General features: G+C 42.3%; 1 protein-coding gene across 1 annotated transcript in view; it reads left to right on the top strand.

Moving 5' to 3' along the window:
- Positions 1-21,128, top strand: part of LOC133641175 (beta-1,3-galactosyltransferase 1-like) — a 350,960-nt gene that overhangs the window by 224,926 nt on the left and 104,906 nt on the right. The window lies entirely within an intron of this gene.

The raw sequence follows: 21,128 nt of genomic DNA, 5'->3' as shown, positions 1-21,128 counted from the left end.
CAAAATGTAATCAATGTCGGGTTCTGATGTTGATTTGACCATTGAATTTTGGTAATTTCCTAATCAATATTCTACAACTCAAACTTAATGTTGAAACAACATGCTTTTCGACGATGTTTATTCAATGTTGGGTTCCGATGTTGATTTGATCAGTGAAATTTAGTCTTTTCCCAACCAATATTCTGCAACACAAACACAACGTTGAAACAACATATTGTTTGACGACGTTTATTCAATGTCAGGTTGTGACATTGATTTGACCATTGAAATTTGGTCATTTCCCAACCAATATTCTACAACTCAAACCTAACGTTGAAACAACATGCTTTTTGACGACGTTTATTCAATGTCAGGTTTTGACTTTGATTTGACCATTCAATGTTTGTCATTTTCCAACTAATATTCTACAACACAAATACAACATTGAAACAACATACCTTTTGACAACGTTTATTCAATGTTGGGTTGTGACGTTGATTTGACCATTGAATTTTGGTAATTTCCCAACCAACAACATGGATCCAATGTTAGACATCAACGTTGTCTGATTTTACAAATATAACTATTTTGCAACGTTGTTTAGGAGTCAGTTTTAAAAAACATATATGTATAATCGACGTTGTATAGTTTTTCCCCCCCTTAAAGGCCTACTGAAACCCACTACTACCGACCACGCAGTCTGATAGTTTATATATCAATGATGAAATCTTAACATTGCAACACATGCCAATACGGCCGGGTTAACTTATAAAGTGCAATTTTAAATTTCCCGCCACACTTCCGGTTGAAAAAGCCTTCGGAGGATGACGTATGCGCGTGACGTAGCCCGGTGAACAGAGGTATGCCTTCCTCATTGAATACAATACAAAAAAGCTCTGTTTTAATTTCATAATTCCACAGTATTCTGGACATCTGTGTTGGTGAATCTTTTGCAATTTGTTTAATGAACAATGGAGGCTGCAAAGAAGAACGTTGTAGGTGGGTCGGTGTATAGCGGCTGGCTGTAGCAACACAACAAGGATTACTCACTTGGATAGCAGACGCGCTAGCCGATGCTAACCGGCCACCGCACGGATGATCGGGTGAAGTCCTTTGTCGCGCCGTCGATCGCTGGAACGCAGGTGAGCACGGGTGTTGATGAGCTGGGCAGATGATGGCTGGCTGGCATAGGTGGAGCGCTAATGTTTTTATCAGAACTCTGTGAGGTCCGGTTGCTAAGTTGCTAAGTCAGCCTTAGCGTCGTTAGCAACAGCATTGTTAAGCTTTGCCAGGCTGAGATCTATTAACCGTGTAGTTACATGTACATGGTTTAATAGTATTTTTGATCTTCTGTCTATCCTTCCAGTCAGGGATTTATTTATTTTGTTTCTATCTGCATTTGAGACAGATGCTATCACGTTAGCTCATGCTAATTAGCATGAGCTTCGTCGATGTATTGTCGTGGAGATAAAAGGCACTGAATGTCCATTTCGCGTTCTCGACTCTCATTTTCAAGAGGATATAGTATCCGAGGTGGTTTAAAATACAAATCTGTGATCCACAATAGAAAAAGGAGAGAGTGTGGAATCCAATGAGCCAGCTTGTACCCAAGTTACGGTCAGAGCGAAAAAAAATATGTATTTCACTGCATTCTAGTCCGTCACTCTAACGTTCCTCGTCCACGAATCTTTCATCCTCGCTCAAATTAATGGGGTAATGGTCCGAATAGCTCTAGCTGCGTTGAAAACAATAGGAAAATATGAGGGAGTGAACAACTGACAACGTCACGCTACTTCCGGGAGGGGCAAGGTTTTTTTTTTATCAGAGACCAAAAGTTGCGAACTTTATCGACGTTGTTCTATACTAAATCCTTTCAGCAAAAATATGGCAATATCGCAAAATGATCAAGTATGACACATAGAATGGATCTGCTATCCCCGTTTAAATTTAAAAAAATCATTTCAGTAGGCCTTTAAAGTACCAGTTGAGTGGAAAAACAAGTTATCTCTATATTGAAGCTATTATCATATATACTGCATCTGATTTATGACACCAAACGTTTGCAAATAAATAGATATGATCAAAATAGTATCAATCTCTTGGAGATTCCCCTAGCCTTTTTGAGAGGAAATGAGGAAGCCAGTTATGTGATCGTGTGACACAGAGGAGGAGCCACAGATCCCTTCCCCATCAACAACAATGCTAATTAAGCAGACTTTGCAAGAGCCAACACGGATTACTTTGGGAAAAAATATGATCCGGGACTTTGTTTCTGAGCCTGAACACAAAGAGGATGAGTAATAAGTTTTAGAAGTCGAATGCTGAACGGATGTAGATTTATTGTAACATTATAGCATTAGCAGCATTGCTAGGTGCTAAAAATACAATTGTATTTGTATTTGTATTTGTATTTTTTTTAAACTAACCATTTAAACCATGATAAAACAAACACTTACTGTAATATTTCAACTCTAGCTTGGATGACGACCGGTGGGACGCTCACATAATTCTGTTTAGATGAAGATTCAGTCACAATCCTCACAAAGGTTTAAAAAAAAGATGCAGCAACTAGCGTCTTTTTAAGTGGACTAGCCTGTCGGTCCATGGCCACATTTGTCTACTAGCAGGTGAGCGATACAAGAATTATAATCTAGAATTCACTTTTAGCAAATTTGAGACCAAGCTGAAGCAGCCGTCGGCTCAGTGTGTCAACAATAGCAGTGTAAGCTAGCATTAGCTCAATGCTATCAATGCGCCGCTGGAATAGTCCATCTGCGTTAGCACTTATAATAACAATATCACTCATATTTGGTTAATTTTTTAGGTCACGACATGTAAATGGAATATTGTTGGTGATTTCTGGATGTTTTTAGAGTAGGACCCTCCATCTGTTGACTCAATTGTTAGCTATTTATTTATGATTTAGAGTGCACAAAAAAGCCAAGCATGTGTGTTCTTGTCTTACATAAGGATTGTGAATATTAAACCGCACATCTATCTCTCTAATTTTTTACTTATTTCCAGTATGACTGATCTAATAATATGGTCAGAGTGCAGAAGCGTTACTACAGTGATGTAGAATCTACAGAAATGACTAAAGGTGTTTGGAGCGGAATATTCAAAATGGCCAAATGAATGTTTTACTGCACAATAAGCAATATTTTATCCCACAAAATTTAAATGTGTAAAATTTGATGTAAAATAATTGTAGCTTTAAATAGGTCAATAATTCATAACAAACATACATTTTAAATCACTCCAATTTTTTTGAGCAATGACAGTTTTTTTCAAAAAGTAAAAATCCCACTAAAATTATTGGGTATCCAAAAAAGCCAAACACATAAAAGTGTCATACATTTAGTTATTTCTTTAACTTTCCATGTTTAATCTCCAGATCGGTGGTTCTCAAATTGTGGTACTCCAACCAATAGTGGCACGCAGGCTCCATTTAGTGGTATGCCAAATAATCAGTTGATTAAAGTACAATGTTGTATTTACCTATATTCAAACTGTGTGTAATGTTACAGTCATCAAAAATATAAAATACACTTGTTAAATACAACCTATGCCTTGTTTTCGACACGTACTTAGGCCCACTGTGCTACTGTATTTTAATGTTGGCATGACATCAGCTTCAGATCTATCTATTTGTTACAAATGTTTAATAAGTAAAAAACGAGCAAAACATCAATACAGTATTTGTTTTCCTGTTTTTGTTGAAATCCTGTGGGTTTTTTTTTTTAGGTAACGAGAAACACTTAAAATATTGATAGAAAATCCATAATATTACATGTTGATTGGATGTTTTTGAAAAACAAAATAAGCCTCAAAGTATTGCAGCTTGTGCCGCAACTTTCTGAAAAAAGTCGGCCACAAATTTGAGCATTTAGGTCGCCACCTTAAAAAAAGCCGTGAAGATATACAGTACAACAGACCTTGGCAAAATGCGGCCTGTTATGATTTTCAATACGGCCCACCGGACGTTCCACATAATTTTTTTAGACTTTTAACATCAAAACTGCAGCTGCCATTATGATGAACAGTGCTGTTTTTAAATTACCGTAAGTCATGAACTATAGAAAGTATTTTAATCACAGACATCTTATAAGTAGACGCAGCATTGGCTGCTGTGATGCGAGAAATTGGGCCGCTATCTGGAAGTGGCGATGAGGAGCCGGCGAGCAGCCTAAACTGACAGTTGACAGGTAGGAAACAAAGATGCCGGGCTGGTGTTCAGCGTTTTCCTACTCAAATGAGCGGACTGTTGAAAATTGGAATCGGGGGATTACTTTTCACAAGTAAGATTTAACATTAACGTACTATTGGTTGTATTTTGTGAAAAGAATATTACCACAGAGTTGAGAAGGAGCAAAGATCTTCAATAGTACTGAAATCGTAGCCGCTAGCAAACAAGAGTATGACCATAATAGAATTGCTTGTCAATGAAATTAATTACATTTAAAAATGTCATACTTGAATAACATAAAGTTGAAATAAATGATGAAGATAAAGATTGTAAAACAGAATTTGGTTTTATTCTGAATCCAGTGAAACAGATTGGTGGTTTTAGCTGATATAAAGATTTTCAGGTGTTTATATATGTTTATGTTTAAGTATTTGGCAGACGCTTTTATCCAAAGCGACATACATAAAAAATACATATAAAACAATTACTGAAAACATGATTTTTAAGGGAAGAATGTAATACAAAATAATAATACAAAGTGTCAAGACAGAAGAAACTCTCTGCTGCTGCAGCAACAGAGATACAGTCTATAAGATATATAGATATCTAATGTATTCATACATTGTTTATGTAGGATATACGCATGTATATATAACCTAATCATATTGTCCGTTGAACTTAAAAATAGCTGACCGTTTTTTTCCCCCTTCTCTGGGATTATATTCCCAGTTTTGATCTTGGACGTCTGGTCACTTATAGGATATAAGAATATTCTATTACTGTTAAGCAAACTATGAATAATAAAACATGTGTCCTTTATCATAGCTACACGTATGACCAAAAAGCGTGTGAAAATCAATGGTATTCAGTGAGGTAAGATTAATTGAATGCACTGACAGTTCATTCCTCCTGCCAAATGAATTGCAGTGAGTGGAGCGGCTCACCACTCCAAGATGGCGGCCCCGTGTCTCGTCAGCGCCAGTAGGCAGTAGCACTCCATGCTGCGTACCCTTATAAGATGTCTATGATTTCAATGGTTGAAATCTGCGCTTTTGAGTGTTATACGTGTATAACACTCAATATAGTGTAGTTTTTTTTGTGTGTTTTACTTAGACCAACGGCAAAACAATTGTTTACGACCGACAGACTCTTTTGGACATAAATTCAAAAACAACTCACCAACTTCAACGAAGCTCGAACCTCTTGAAAGAACTGCCGGCAGAATTGAGAGTCCATCCTAATGCCGGCAACAACAACAAAGGAGAATGGCGGACACACCATCGATACCGTGGCAGCCGAGGGGGAATAAGGAACCGCGTGAGAAGACGTGCGAGCCGGACAGCTCTCCCTTCTATCCTGCTCTCCAACGTCCAGTCAATTGAGAACAAGCTGGACGACATCAGGGCGAGGATTAAGTTCCAGCGGGACATCAGAGACTGTAACGTCCTGTGTTTCACTGAGACCTGGCTCACACCGGAGGTTCCAGACCACGCCATCAGCCTGGAGCCCTTCTTCGTGTACCGGAGCGACAGGAATGGGTCGTCGGGGAAATCAAGAGGCGGAGGCGTGTGTTTTATGGTGAATAAACACTGGTGTGGAGAAGATAGGGGAACACTGCTCACCGTACCTGGAGTTTCTCATCATCAAATGCCGCCCGTTCTACCTACCAAGGGAGCTAACATCAGTCATACTCATCGGAGTATATATTCCACCCTAGGCCAATGTTGAGACCGCACTTTCGGAGCTCTACGACCAGGCAAATAAACTCCAGACAGCTCATGTTGATGCTGCTATTGTGGTTCCTGGGGACTTTAATAAGGCGAAACTTAAAACGGTACTACCAACGTTTTACCAACACGTGACCTGTCCTACCCGAGGCGATAATATACTAGACCACTGCTACTCGCCGTTCAAATGCGGCTTTAAGTCACAGTCTTTATCAGCCTTCGGTAAATCAGATCACTCCGCCATCTTGCTCATACCCGTGTACAAACAAAGTTTGAAGCGCGCCCCCGTGGTGACGCGAGAAGTCAAGCGTTGGTCTGTGAACTCAGAGAGCGCGCTCCAGGACGCGCTAGATTGTACAGACTGGCGCGTGTTCCGCGAGGGCACAGACAACATTGACGAATATACAGACACTGTGCTGGACTTTGTTGGTAAACTGGTCGAGGAAATAGTCCCCACATATCCAGTAAGGGTTTTTCCAAATCAGAAGCCTTAGGTTGATAGATTGGTCCGAGAGGCTTTGAAAGTGCGCACGTCAGCCTACAGCAGAGGGCGCGCGACCGGCGACATGCACGCGTACAAGGCAGCGTGCTATGACGTCAGGCGCGTAGTGAAGCAGGCAAAGGGAAGATACAAGGACAAAATGGAGTTTCTATTTCAGCAGGCTGACTCCAGAGCTGTATGGCAAGGACTCACAACCATGACAGACTACAAAGGCAGCCCCCCCATGGTGAATGCTGATGTCTCCCTGGCAAATGAGCTAAATACCTTTTATGCACAGTTTGAGGCTGCAAATTCAAACAGCAGCCTTCATGGCGCCCCAATAGAGGGTATGGCCACTGGCAATGGAGACTCAGCATTCAGAATAACAGAACATGACGTGAAGAGAACCTTTAAGAGGGTGAATACCAGGAAAGCCACAGGGCCAGACGGCATCCCCGGTTGCTTCCTAAAATTCTGTGCTGACCAACTGACATATTCAATCTGTCCTTTGAACAGTCCGTCATCCCCACCTGTCTGAAAAAATCCACCATTGTCCCTGTTCCAAAGAAATCTGTCCCTGCCTGCCTCAACGACTACCGCCCTGTAGCCCTCACCCCCACAGCCACGACACACCTGGACAAAAGGCAGGGGAACTATGTGAGAATGCTGTTCATAGACTACAGTTCAGCATTCAACACCATAGTCCCATCCAAACTCGTCATCAAGCTCAAGGACATGGGCTTGAACTCAACCCTCTGTCAGTGGGTCCTGGATTTCCTGACAGGCAGACCACAAGTGGTAATAGCAGGGAACTGCACCTCATCACCCATCATCCTTAACACCGGTGCCCCCCAGGGCTGTGTTCTGAGCCCCCTCCTCTATTCACTCTACACACATGACTGTGTGGCTAAAAACACCACCAACTCCATTGTGAAATTTGCTGACGACACAGCTGTGGTGGGCCTGATCTCCGGTAACGATGAGACGGCCTACCTGAGTGAAGTGAAGAACCTGGCACTATGGTGTCAGGAGAACCACTTCGCCCTGAACGTCAGCAAGACCAAGGAGATCATAGTGGATTTTAGGAGACGGGGGGCAAGGAACTACAGTCCACTCAGCATAGACGGGACGCTGGTCGAGAGAGTGACCAACTTCAAATACCTCGGAGTGACAATAACAGAAGACCTGTCCTGGACCACACACATAGACAAGGTGGTGAAAAAGGCACAACAGCGTCTCTACTTCCTCAGGAGACTCAGAAAGTTCAAACTAAACCACAAGATCCTCAGAAACTTCTACTCATGCACAACAGAGAGTGTCATGACTGGAAACATCACCTCCTGGTTTGGGAATAGCAACGCACACGACCGCAACAGACTGCAGAGAGTGGCCAGATCAGCCGAGCGCACCATCAGAGATGTGCTCCCAACCATCTGCAACATCTACACCAGGCGGTGTAGATCCAAGGCCAAGAGAATAGTGAGGGACTCTAGCCACCCAAGCAACTGCCTCTTCTCACTGCTGCAGTCAGGCAAGCGCTACTGGAGTCTCATGGCCAACACGGAGAGACTCAGGAGGAGCTTCTATCCCAAAGCCATCAGACTGCTCAACTGCACCGCTGATTAACACTTATCACAATTGCACAAAACCGCACGCACAAGAATCACTTTACTTACCACTGTAATTACCGGACTACAATACTCTTCATTCAATGACTGTAAATAATGTAAAAACAAGAGTATAAAGAAGTCAAACTGTTCCATTACCTTTGTTCATACTACTGTATAGGGTTGCCGCCGATATTTGCCAAAAAATGCGTATCAGCAAGGCATGGGAAAATGCAGATCCAGATCAAGTTTAAAAAAAATTCCGGTCCGTGTTTTCCAACGCACCGATTTAAATAATACATTCCACTTTTCTGCTGCTCCCTATTTTCCGTTCCGCATTTTCCAGCACACCTTCAACACATCCACAGGTCTGTGTCCTAACCGTTAAGACGGCCATGTGAATTAAAAGTTACCGTAAAAATGTCAGCTGTCTCTGTGCGATATAGAAAATGACTATATCGTGATATTCGAGTAAACGTTCTCACGCAGTTGCTTTTAGCTGCTGGCATTGCATGACAGGCTCTTCTCACTCTTTCCTGTGTCTCCTTCTCACAGACAGCGAGCGCACCTTCTTACACACGTCACATACTGTCACGTCATACGTCAAACACGTATACGCCCTCTCGCAGCAGAGAGGTAGCAGCATGGCTAACGTTAGCTGTAATGCTTGCGCAGCCGTGCGAGTGGTAATACGAATGAAGGAATAATTCATTAATTCCCCCAAAAAACAGCAGGGGGTCCATCGTCTGGCGGTGGTTTGGCTTCAAGTGGGAATATGTCGAACGGACAACCGTAATTTGTCAAGTGTGGAGCAAAAGCGTTGCTATAAAAAGTAGCATTACTGCTAATATGTAGCATCATTTGAAAAGTCCCCTGCTAGAGAATGAAGAGTGTTTGAAACTCTGCATGTCAACATCTCCATTCGGTGCCACACACCCACACCATAAAAATGCAGAGGCAAACATTTCCAGATCAACACCGTATGAAAAAAATAGTGATTTTTTTAGTTGTGATTTCCTTCTCTGCATGAAAGTTTAAAAGTAGCATATTTTAATGCAGTATGAATAAGAATGTTTTAATGTAGACACATAGAATCATCATACTGCTGTGATTATATACGTCAAGTGTTAATTCAAGGCTAAGGCAAAAATATCCACATATATATCGTGTATCGCGATATGGCCTTAAAATATCGCAATATTAAAAAAAGGCCATATCGCCCAGCCCTAGTTCAATGATGCCATTTCTTTTTGTCATGTATAATTTTGTCTACTTTGTGTTTATCCTTGAATAAACAGGTCAGTTTCTTGTTACCAACCATTGTGTATTATTCAAACTCACCTAATTCAGCTGGCTAGTTGTTATCAAGAGTACTAAAACCCTTTTTAACATGATTCTGACAACTAAGTAGGCTAAATAACTTTAAACTTTAATACATGCTCGAATAGACCAGTATAGGCCAGTATCGGTATCGGATCGGAAGTGCAAAAACAACATTGGTATCGGATCGGAAGTGTTATGTTTGGACTAAGGGGAGGTGATGGCAAACAGACACCAGGGGGAAGTATGTACAATTATTTATTATTTATATATAAATATTCAATATATATAATAATAACAAACAATACTAATTTAATAAACTAAGGAAATGGAGTGTGAACTAGATCCAAGGTGTGTATGGTGTAAGACTATGTGTGTAGTTAGCTGTTGTATATTACCGTGATGTTGGATGAGAGCGAAGGAGGCAGTCCATGGGGCAGGCAGGTGATCAGGGGCGAGAGACAGACGTCTGAGTCCAGGGGCAAGCGAGGAGTCGGGAAACAGGGAAGGTAGTCCAAAAACACTGGGGAACAAAGGGGGATCTCAGAGAGGGAAGACTCGGAAAGGCAGGTTCACCAAATGAGAACTAAGTTCCCGCAAGGATCCCTGGGTCCACTGGTCCTTTAAGCGGCTCGCCCTCATCAGTTGCAGGTGTGTCGATTGCCAATCGTCAGCAGACTTGTAGCTGCGTGGGTGTGGTGCTCTCAGCGCGAGCATGAGCGTGTCCGAGCGCGCTGTCAGCGGATCCTCCAAGTGCTCCCGCAGATGAGGCAGACGCAGACTGCGCGTGCGCCATAACAGTTTCCCCCCCCTATGGACAGATTCCAGATGTCCCAAGACAGAAAAATGAACAACATTCTCATGACACAAGGGAGGGCGGAGGGGAGAACTGGTGGTGAGTCGCCGGCCCAAGTGTCTCAGAAGCCATCGGGGACAAGTCTGGTCGTGGCGGCGAGTAGACCGCCGCTGCGGCCGGCGAGGTGGACGACGAAGGAACGGTCGACTTCTTGGCCGTCGATAAGGCGGACGCGAATGGCGCCATGGTGCGTTCCGCCGGAAACGAACATGAGGGCGGTGCCGTGGTATGGTCCGCCGGACACGAGGAGGAGGGCATGTTGTCGTTTGAGGCGTGGAAGCAGCGGACGTCATCGGCGGCGTGGAACCAGCGGACATCATCGGTGGCGTAAAAGCAGCGGACGTCATCGGCGGCGTGGAAGCTGTGGACATCATCGGCGGCGTGGAAGCAGCGGACGTCATTGGCGGCGTGGAAGCAGCGGACGTCATCGGCGGCGTGGAAGCGTCAGACGTCTTCGGCGGCGTGGAAGCGGCAGACGTCTTCGGCGGCGTGGAAGCGGCAGACATCTTCGGCGGCGTGGAAGCGGCAGACGTCATCGACGGCCTGGAAGCGGCAGACGTCATCGGCGGCGTGGAAGCGGCAGACGTCATCATAACCGGAGACGAGGAGGGCAGCTGAGGAGCCGGCCGAGGTGCTGAAGCCGGCACTGCAGGCCGAGGTGTAGAGGTCGGTGCTGCAGGCCGAGGTGCAGAGGTCGGCGCTGCCGGCCGAGGTGCAGAGGTCGGCGCTGCAGGCCGAGGTGCAGAGGTCGGCGCTGCTGGCCGAGGTGCAGAGGTCGGCGCTACTGGCCGAAGTGCAGTGGTCGGCGCTGCAGGCCGAGGGGCGAAGGTCAGGGCCAGCCTGGGAGCTGGAGGAGACGTGGGGGTCAGCCTGGGAGCTGGAGGAGATGCGGGGGCTATCCTGGGGACTGGTGCTAGCTCGAAGGCTAGTCGAGGGGCTGGTGCTAGCTTGGGGGCTAGCCAAGGGGCTGGTGCTAGCTCAGGGGCTAGCTGAGGAACTTGTGCTAGCTTAGGGGCTAGCTGAGGGGCTGGTGCAAGCTCAGGGGCTAGCTCAGGGGCTGGTGCTAGCTCAGGGGATAGCCGTGGGGCTGGTGCTAGCTCAGGGGCTAGCCGTGGGGCTGGTGGCTGTGGCTGGGAAAAACGAAAAATAGGTGGAATTAGTCTGGCCGGGGGTAGCCTTTCTGGGTGCGACTGCGCCACCCCATCAGCACAGCCACCAGTACTATCCCCCCCTCTGAAACCGGATGCCAAACGCTTCCTGTTGACTGAGTCTCTAAGGGTGGGAGGAGGGTGTCCAGGCGATCAGAAAATTCCTCCTCGCTCATATCGCTACTGAACATGCCTTTCCATGACAGCTCGGCAGGACAAGACAAATCCTCCGGTTTGAAGCGAAAAAAAGAAAAGGCCATGGTGAATGGGGCAAAAATAGGAGAGGAGAAAAAAAATTTCACTGGGGTGGGGCTAAAGTCACTGGGGGCGGAGCTAAAGTCACTGGGCCGTCAGGTCCCTATATATAATTTGGCGGGAACTTACTGTTATGTTTGGACTAAGGGGAGGTGACGGCAAACAGACAATAGGGGGAAGTATGTACAATTATTTATTATTTATATATAAATATTCAATATATATAATAATAACAAACAATACTAATTTAATAAACTAAGGAAATGGAGTGTGAACTAGATCCAAGGTGTTTATGGTGTAAGACTATGTGTGTAGTTAGCTGTTGTATATTACTGTGATGTTGGATGAGAGCGAAGGAGGCAGTCCATGGGGAAGGCAGGTGATCAGGGGCGAGAGAGAGACGTCTGAGTCCAGGGGCAAGCGAGGAGTCGGGAAACGGGGAAGGTAGTCCAAAAACACCGGGGAACAAAGGGTGATCTCAGATAGGGAAGACTCGGAAAGGCAGGGTCACCAAATGAGAACTAAGTTCCCGCAAGGATCCCTGGGTCCACTGGTCCTTTAAGCGGCTCGCCCTCATCAGTTGCAGGTGTGTCGATTGCCAATCGTCAGCAGGCTTGTAGCTGCATGGGTGTGGTGCTCTCAGCGCGAGCATGGGCGTGTCCGAGCGCGCTTTCAGCGGATCCTCCAAGTGCTCCCGCAGATGAGGGAGATGCAGACTGCGCGTGCGCCATAACAGGAAGTGCAAAAACCTGGATCGGGTCATCCCTACTACTGTCACTACTCAGCTGCCAAAAGAACTGTAGACACCTTAATATTTATTACTTCCTATACTATATATACTGTGTATACCGTATATACTATTATACCATTTGACATTGCACTGGTACTGTATTTGACTACTGTACTTTTACTTGTACTGATACTTCTACCATAACTACTGGGACTTATTGTGCAACTTATTGTCTTGTAATTCATGTACATCAGAGCTATTCAAATGTTGTATTTTTTGTATTTAGTGTATTAGATTCAGCAACTAGTGTTTGGATCCCACTGTACGCAATATCTGAAGAGCATGGAAAAAAGCATTTCACTGTGGTGTACTCTGCATGTGACGAATAAAACCTTAAACCTTGAACCTTGAACCTTGAATGGGGACGGCGTGGCGAAGTTGGTAGAGTGGCCGTGCCAGCAATCGGAGGGTTGCTGGTTACTGGGGTTCGATCCCCACCTTCTACCATCCTAGTCACGTCCGTTGTGTCCTTGGGCAAGACACTTCACCCTTGCTCCTGATGGGTGGTGGTAGCGCCTTGCATGGCAGCTCCCTCCATCAGTGTGTGAATGTGTGTGTGAATGGGTGAATGTGGAAATACTGTCAAAGTGCTTTGAGTACCTTGAAGGTAGAAAAGCGCTATACAAGTATAACCCATTTATCATTTATCATAACCTTGAACCTAATCTACGTCACAGCAGATCAGACAAGGAACAAATCAGAGTGGGTGGGGTTTGTTTTCAGAGCAGCCAGTACGAAACGCATGTGTCAGGAACAGATGCGGAAGCACATTTTTACATGATAATATATCATATTGTTGGTGTTTATTACACTTTGCATTCATATTTTGCTGTTTTTTACATTTTTGTTGTGTTTTGCTTGTTTGTAAAAGATGTCCATCGAGGAGCTGGTCTAAGAAGTAAAATATGTTCATATGTTGTTCATCTTCAGTGTTTTATTGATCATAGTTAATATTGTAAGTCCCACTTTCTTTATTTTAATGTACATTTTGGGTGTCCCATTCAGTAAAAAACTGTAAAACTGTGGTCTTTCATAACTTATTAACAATTCTATGGGATATTGCAGCTGAGATAGGCTCCAGCTGTTACAGTCTTGGTCAAGGGGGTGACCCCAGGATGCAGAGATGGGAGACAAGGTAGAATTACAAAAACGAAAACATGTCATTAGTCAAAAGGGGCAGAACTAAGGGCGATGGGGCAGAAGCGCACACCATGTAACATGGACAAAATAGGTTCCTCAGTGGTCGGCAGGAGAAACGGCCAGGGCGCACTGAGCAGGGCAAAAGTCCAACAAAAGAATTCTCTTTACCTCAGGGAGGCTAGGAAGCAAACACAAAAGAGGTTAGAGAATTCAGGACTAAGAAGCGACAACGTACCAGGTCTGGCGAGGTGAAGCAGGCGCATGCACGAGAGAGGTTCAGGAGACATTAACCGGCAAGGCCAAGCTGTCAGTGACCAGCCTAAATACTGGCGGGCTAATTGCTAGCAGGTGTGCCTCAAGGTCCGCCCCTCGCCGAGGACGAATGACTGACTACACAGATGCAGACATCACAACAAAGGAGAAGGCAGGATTATGATAAAACACAACACCAGGACCCCCCGCGACCCCGAAAGGGACAAGCGGTAGAAAATGGATGGATGGATGGATTGTGACTTTTGGTATTAGTGTTCCTGGAAAAAAGGGACCCAAACACACATACTGTACAGCAGATTTGTACAGCTAATTGTGTATTTATCATTTATACACACATACACATAGGCCCCCCCAGACACATTTTTTCTCTCAATGTGGCCCCCGAGTCAAAATATTTGCCCAGCTCTGCAGTACACAGATAAACATAAACACATGCATGTTTGTATTGCTGACTGGACAGAGTGGAAATGTACAATCGTATCATGAATAGAGCGGCGCTGGACAATGAGTTGACAGCTCAGAGCTCCGCTTAACTCTCGATCAGTGATAATATAACATCATTTGTCATTTCTTTTTTTTTTTTTCCTGAGAGCGCCTCTCCAAGCTTGATATTTGCAAGAGATAGCGTGAATAAATTCAATCTTCCCGATCGTCTGATCTAAGTGGTTAGAGAGAAACCCCACTCTTTAGATCACCTCATTTAAAATACAATTAAAGATTGAATATCGGACCAATTTCGAATAACCATGAATAGTTCATACGTTACATCATCTCCGCTACAAGCCGCGGATCACAGATGCTTATCCTGTTGAAGTGAGAAGAGAGTGAAAGGCACATTTGTGTATTTAACTGAGCGTTATCTTTAGTGCAGTGACAAGATAAGGTTGGAATCGTTCTGGTGAAGTTGTGTCCATACCAAACTTTTTTTTACCAAGTACCACCTTTAGAAAGCACTTGGCTCTCAAAGTCCCACCATAATGACTCACATTAACATACACATCCATTAAAAACAAGGCAGATGTTGTATTTAACAAGTATAATTAATACTTTAGGCCACTGTAACTTTGAACAGTAACACTGTGTTTGAATAAAGGAATATAAAACACTGTACTTTAATCCAGTGATTCACTAGATCAGGCGTGTCAAACTCGTTTTCATTGAGGGCCACATCGCAGTTATGGTTGCCCTCAGAGGGCCGATTTTAACAGTGAATAATATACAGTATGAATATAAATGTGTATATATAAAACATGTACGCTGTACAAAACCAAATCTTTAGTGAAGTGAATTATATTTATATAGCGCTTTTCTCTAGTGACTCAAAGCGCTTTTACATAGTGAAACCCAATATCTAAGTTACATTTAAACCAGTGTGGGTGGCACTGGGAGCAGGTGGGTAAAGTGTCTTGCCCAAGGGCACAACGGAAGTGACTAGGATGGCGGAAGCGGGGATCGAACCTGGAACCCTCAAGTTGCTGGCACGGCCACTCTACCAACCGAGCTATACCGCCCCAAACTTTAGACTGTACTGTATAAAACTGGCAGCTCAGTCGCCACCATTTTTTTTTATACAGTATATAAAATAAAAAAATGCATGGAATGCATTTAAATTAAATTAAATGGAATGGAAAAACGGTACCACTGTTTTTTTGTACGTAAAAATTCATGCAAGTTTTTTATACTGTAAAACCTGTGTATTATTACTCTGTATTGACAGTGGATTTTACTGTAAATAAAAATGTTACTGTAACATTTTTACATGAAATCACAAGTCAAGCAGATATTTAAGTATTGATCTTTATTTGAACAATAACATTGTTTTGAAATATATGATCATATAATATTTTGTTTTATTAGAGATGATTAAAGTGTAAATATATGTAATTGCACGCAGTACATTTATTTTTGTAATACAGTTAAGAAAAGATAAGGTACTTTATTTACACATATTATTTCCATGCTTTCCGGGGCCACACAAATTGATGTGGTGGGTGGGCCAGAGTTGGCCCCCGGGCCTTGAGTTTGACACCTGAGGAGCCTGGTACCAATAGTGGTAGACGTACCACAGTTTGAGAATCACTGCTCTATAGGAGCCGATAGTGGACAAATTTGCGGGGTTGTATATCGGGTGGGGTAAATTATAACCCCCCCTCCCTGATCTGACCTGGCAGTAGTGACACAGAAGCTAACTCAATTAGCCTCTCGAGAGCATGTCAAGGTTGTCTCAGCACTATTGGACATTTGAACACCACAAATTTGATTTGAAAAAAAACCCCCAAAAAAACCATCACGGTGCAGAGTCAACTTTTGTTTAGATTAGGGGTGTCTAAACTGTGGGCGCCTTCAATTTGGCCCATGAGACGTCATGAGTATAAAGGAACATCGGACCCGTGGGTTGAGTTCAATGTTTTCAAAACATTTGGCAGCTGTAGATTTGCCACCATCTTGTGGACAACATGAGTCATTCATTTCAATGACAGTAAATTGTACTTTGAAACAGTGAACAGAATTACTTATATGACCCAATCCAAACAACCTTCCCTAGTCATGGCGGAAAAATAAAATCAAGTCGACACACACGGTCATACATTACAGTTGAAAAACGTATTCGGGTGTTACCATTTAGTGGTCAATTGTACGGAATGTGTACTTCACTGTGCAATCTACTAATAAAAGTTTCAATCAATCAATCAAAACACAACCTGCTCACTGATTATTGTGGGTATGATGAAAAAATGTCCCAAACCATAAAAAACAAAATCTAAATTACACCCATTTAAACTGCATGATTGGAAAACATGTAAAACACTCTCTCCACACTTACCCATGTTTGGCACATTTTAGCTGCTTGATATTTCTGATTGATTGGCTGAGAAGTTTATTGACATCTTAAAGAATTGAATCCATGTATGCTTTAAAAAGGCAAATGGATGGCACAAAAAGCCAAAAGGTTTGTTTCCATTGTGGTCCATTCAATATTCACCATATTTGATATATTCAATAATAAAAGATATATAACCTGTAACATGTATATAAAACATTACGTAAATTTTTTTTTTATAAATTATGTACATATACACAGTATACATGTCAGGTGATTTGAAAAACAATATATACTAAAAAGGGGGGGTGTATGTACACTATGTACATGACTATGCACATGTTGACTCCAAGAGTGTGCAAAACAGAATGAGAAAATATATATCCACTCTAACCACATATAAATATATATCCACTATAACCACATATAAATATATATCCACTATAACCACATATAAATATATATACACTATAACCACATATAAATATATATACACTATAACCACATATAAATATATATACACTATAACCACATATACATATATATATACACTATAACCACATATAAATATATATACACTATAACCACATATACATATATATATACACTATAACCACATATAAATATATATACACTATAACCACATATAGATATATATATACTATAACCACATATAAATACATATACACTATAACCACATATAAATATATATACACTATAACCACATATAAATATATATATACACTATAACCACATGTACATATATATATACACTATAACCACATATAAATATATATACACTATAACCACATATAAATATTTATACACTATAAGCACATATAAATATATATACACTATAACCACATATAAATATATATATACACTATAACCACATATAAATATATATACACTATAACCACATATAAATATATATCCACTATAACCACATATAAATATGTATACACTATAACCACATATAAATATGTATACACTATAACCACATATACATATATATCCACTATAACCACATATAAATATATATACACTATAACCACATATAAATATATATCCACTATAACCACATATAAATATGTATACACTATAACCACATATAAATATGTATACACTATAACCACATATACATATATATCCACTATAACCACATATAAATATATATATACACTATAACCACATATAAACCTGTTTGATGCTTCGAAGAGTTACTGGGTATCTTCAAATAGTTCTCTTTTCTGTTAGCCTGTGAGAGGACGGTTTGATACATTGTTGTCCCTCCTGAGCTCCTGTAGTCCTCCAGGGTTGTGTAGCCCCTCCCTTCTTCCCCTCACAGAAAAGTTTTACATGGCTGAGGGTGAGTCTCGGTCGGGCGATCCCACCGACATTTTGTTTGTTTTTCGGTAGAAATTAGGTCTTTAATTAATGAATGTGTGTACCAAAAATGTGAATATGTTTACCTGTGTTGTCCTCTAGTTTTAAGTTCGGATTCCAGGTAACATTTAACATCGCTAATATTGGCGCCAACCGACCGCTCTTTGTTGTATGAGACTTGTTCAATGTGTGTGCGTGCGTGCGTGCGTGTGTGCTGACGTGCGTAGGTAACGAGTGTTATTCTGTGTGTTTAAGTGTAAGCCAAAGAAAGACGGGATACCGACATTGTCTGATTGTCGCCCGCAGGTTTGTGGTTTTATTTTATTTTCTAAGGTTTTAACTATAGCAAATGCTGCATGTTTTGTTCTGCCACAGAATGGCGCTTAAAATGTACATTTCAATATTTTACAGACCATTTGTATCTGTCTTTTTCATTGTAAATTGTTAAAGATGTATATGTACACAGAAAAGTTTTACATGGCTGAGGGCGTAAGCCAAAGAAAGACGGGGTGCCGACATTGTCTGATTGTCGCCCGCAGGTTGGAAGGAAAAGAAATAAAGCTGAGAACAGTTACATATGCACAACTTAAATACCGTAATTTCTGGACTATAAGCCGCTACTTTTCCCCCTCGTTCTGGTCCCTGCGGCTTATACAAGGGTGCGGCTTATATACGGCCTGTTCTTCTCCGACACCGACGAAGAGGATTTGGGTGGTTTTAGTACGCAGGAGGAAGACGATGACACAATGATTAAAGACTGACTTTTCATATACCGGTAGGCTGGTTATTTTGATAACGTACAGGCGAGCACTTTGTATTACTTTGCAGCGTTGTATTATTTGTACTCTGCACGAATGCTGTTCGCCATGTCAAAGATGTGAAAGTTTGATTGAATGATTGAAAGATTTATTGTTAATAAATGGGACGCTTTGCGTTCCCAAACAGTCATCTCTGTCCCGACAATCCCCTCCGTGGTAGCAGGAACCCCTATATACTACGGTAATTACACATCAAAACCCTGCGGCTTATAGTCGGGTGCGGCTTATATATGGAGCAATCTGTATTTTCCCCTAAATTTAGCTGGTGCGGCTTATAGTCAGGTGCGGCTTATAGTCCGGAAATTACGGTAGTCTTGATTGCGAAAACAAAGCCGGTTCGGGCAATAGCGCTCAAAGAAATGCGTGAAACTGCTACAGGAGAACCCCAACAAAACAGGAAAAGTCACCAAAATAACAGCGCAAGACAGGAACTAAAGCACTACACACAGGAAACAACAACAAACTCAAAATAAGGCACGACAACCTGGTGGAATTCCATTTTTGTAACTTTTTCTGCTGGTGGTGTGCCTCCGTATTTTCTTTATGAAAAAAATGATTGAAAAACACTGCCCTAACCGACCCACAACACGACATCACCTCTTTGGAGCATTTGTATACACTCATACTTGTCATACTGTACATGTCAAGTGTTGTGCAGTGGCAGAATATAAATCATGAAGATTCCGAGGCTGCGACGTGGACATATTTGAAAAACGTGGCTTCAAGAGTCACGCTTCCTCCGACGTGCGTAAGCAGAGCTGTGCTGACACAAAAGAAAAACGTGTGAAGCCAGCCAAGGCTTTCATAACTTGGCCGGCTAATCCTTGGAACGCGCACTTCTTTGTCGTTACATAAAAAACAAATTATTTCAGCCTCTCGTTGGGAGAAAACGTTTTTTCCGACGGAGCGTTGAAGAACGTGGTGAGAGAAGGCCACGGCGTTTGTGCCTCGCAGATAATAAAGCGTTTCCGGGCGATGCTTTCTCCGACACGGATTAGTGCTGCAGCGGCAAGTTGGGCCAAATTGCTTGGCAGCGTTTTCATGCATTAGTTGTTGCAGGAAACTTTTTTTTTTTACTTTGTCTCACGTCCTTTGGTTTTGACAAGAGATGCCCAAAGACACGAGAAGTATGGCAGGTTCATTGAAGATGCTGAATAAATACACTTTTCCCCCCAAGTACCACCTCAGAAAACACTTATCTCTCCAAATGCCACCATCATGTCCAACACAGTAGCGTAGTAGGCCTAAGTGTTCATTAAAGACAAGGCAGAGTATATTTCTGTTACCGTATTTCCTTGAATAGCCGCAGGGGCGTTAATTCATTTAAAACCTCCTGTCACTCCTGCGTTTACCGGAAACCGGCGGGATGGCCGTGCATGCAGTAATTATTTTAAAACCTCTTCTCACTCCGGCGTTTACCAAAAGGAATCCATAAAATTTAGGCGTGCGCTTTGAGTGTGATGTAAGCATACCATCATGAAAAGCACATTTAATTAAAAAAAACGTTATTATGGTCTTACCTGTACTTATAAATGGAGTCCATTTGCAGCTCCTTCTGACCAAAAGCATCGATAACTTGTTTATAGAAGTCTTCCTTATTTTCTTTCTTCAGTTTTAAAAGTCTCTGTTTCGATGGAGATATTCCTTTAATTATTACCTCCTGCTTCGATTGAAAGTCCAGTTTAGAAAACTGTTTTATTTTAGATACCGGTATGTAATCCTCCATGTTAAAAGTTCAGGCAGAGGGGAAAAAAAAAATCTCTTGCTGCGTGTTGTCACTTCTTCTGCAGTACCGGAAGTCGCAAGAAGGATCACTAGCGCGGCAGCGCCCTCTACCACCAGGAGGCGGGAGTCATTTAATGACTTATACAGTATTTCACACACGCAGCTACGGTATATTAATAAAACATAGCTGCTTACTGTTCTCTTTAGCATACTGTACCGGTATTCAATAGCTTGGACCTTAAATCCTACTGAAAAGCTCTTTATCTTTTTTCCTTTGTGCGATTGTAAACTACTGAAAGCAGCTTCCTCCATTTTGAAAATGAGGACAGATGCGTCACTCGTGACGTAACGAATTTGACCCGGTGGAAGTTCTAGCCATATGCTAAATATTTTGCGAAACGAGTTGGACCCGGCGAAAATTATAGACATGCGATAATAAAATTAATATTTTGCGAAACGAATTTGATCCGGCTTCAATAATAAACCTGCGATAAGGCCAAGCATGCGTTAATTATTTTGAGAAACGAGTTTGACCCGGCAGTAATTCTAGACGTGCGAATACTATATTCCCTGCGCCAATTCAAGGAAATACGGTATGTTTGGACTAAAGGGGAGG

This window comes from Entelurus aequoreus, linkage group LG01 (assembly GCF_033978785.1).
Source record: "Entelurus aequoreus isolate RoL-2023_Sb linkage group LG01, RoL_Eaeq_v1.1, whole genome shotgun sequence".
Lineage (NCBI taxonomy): Eukaryota > Metazoa > Chordata > Actinopteri > Syngnathiformes > Syngnathidae > Entelurus > Entelurus aequoreus.
This window is presented reverse-complemented; position numbering and strand designations above follow the sequence as displayed.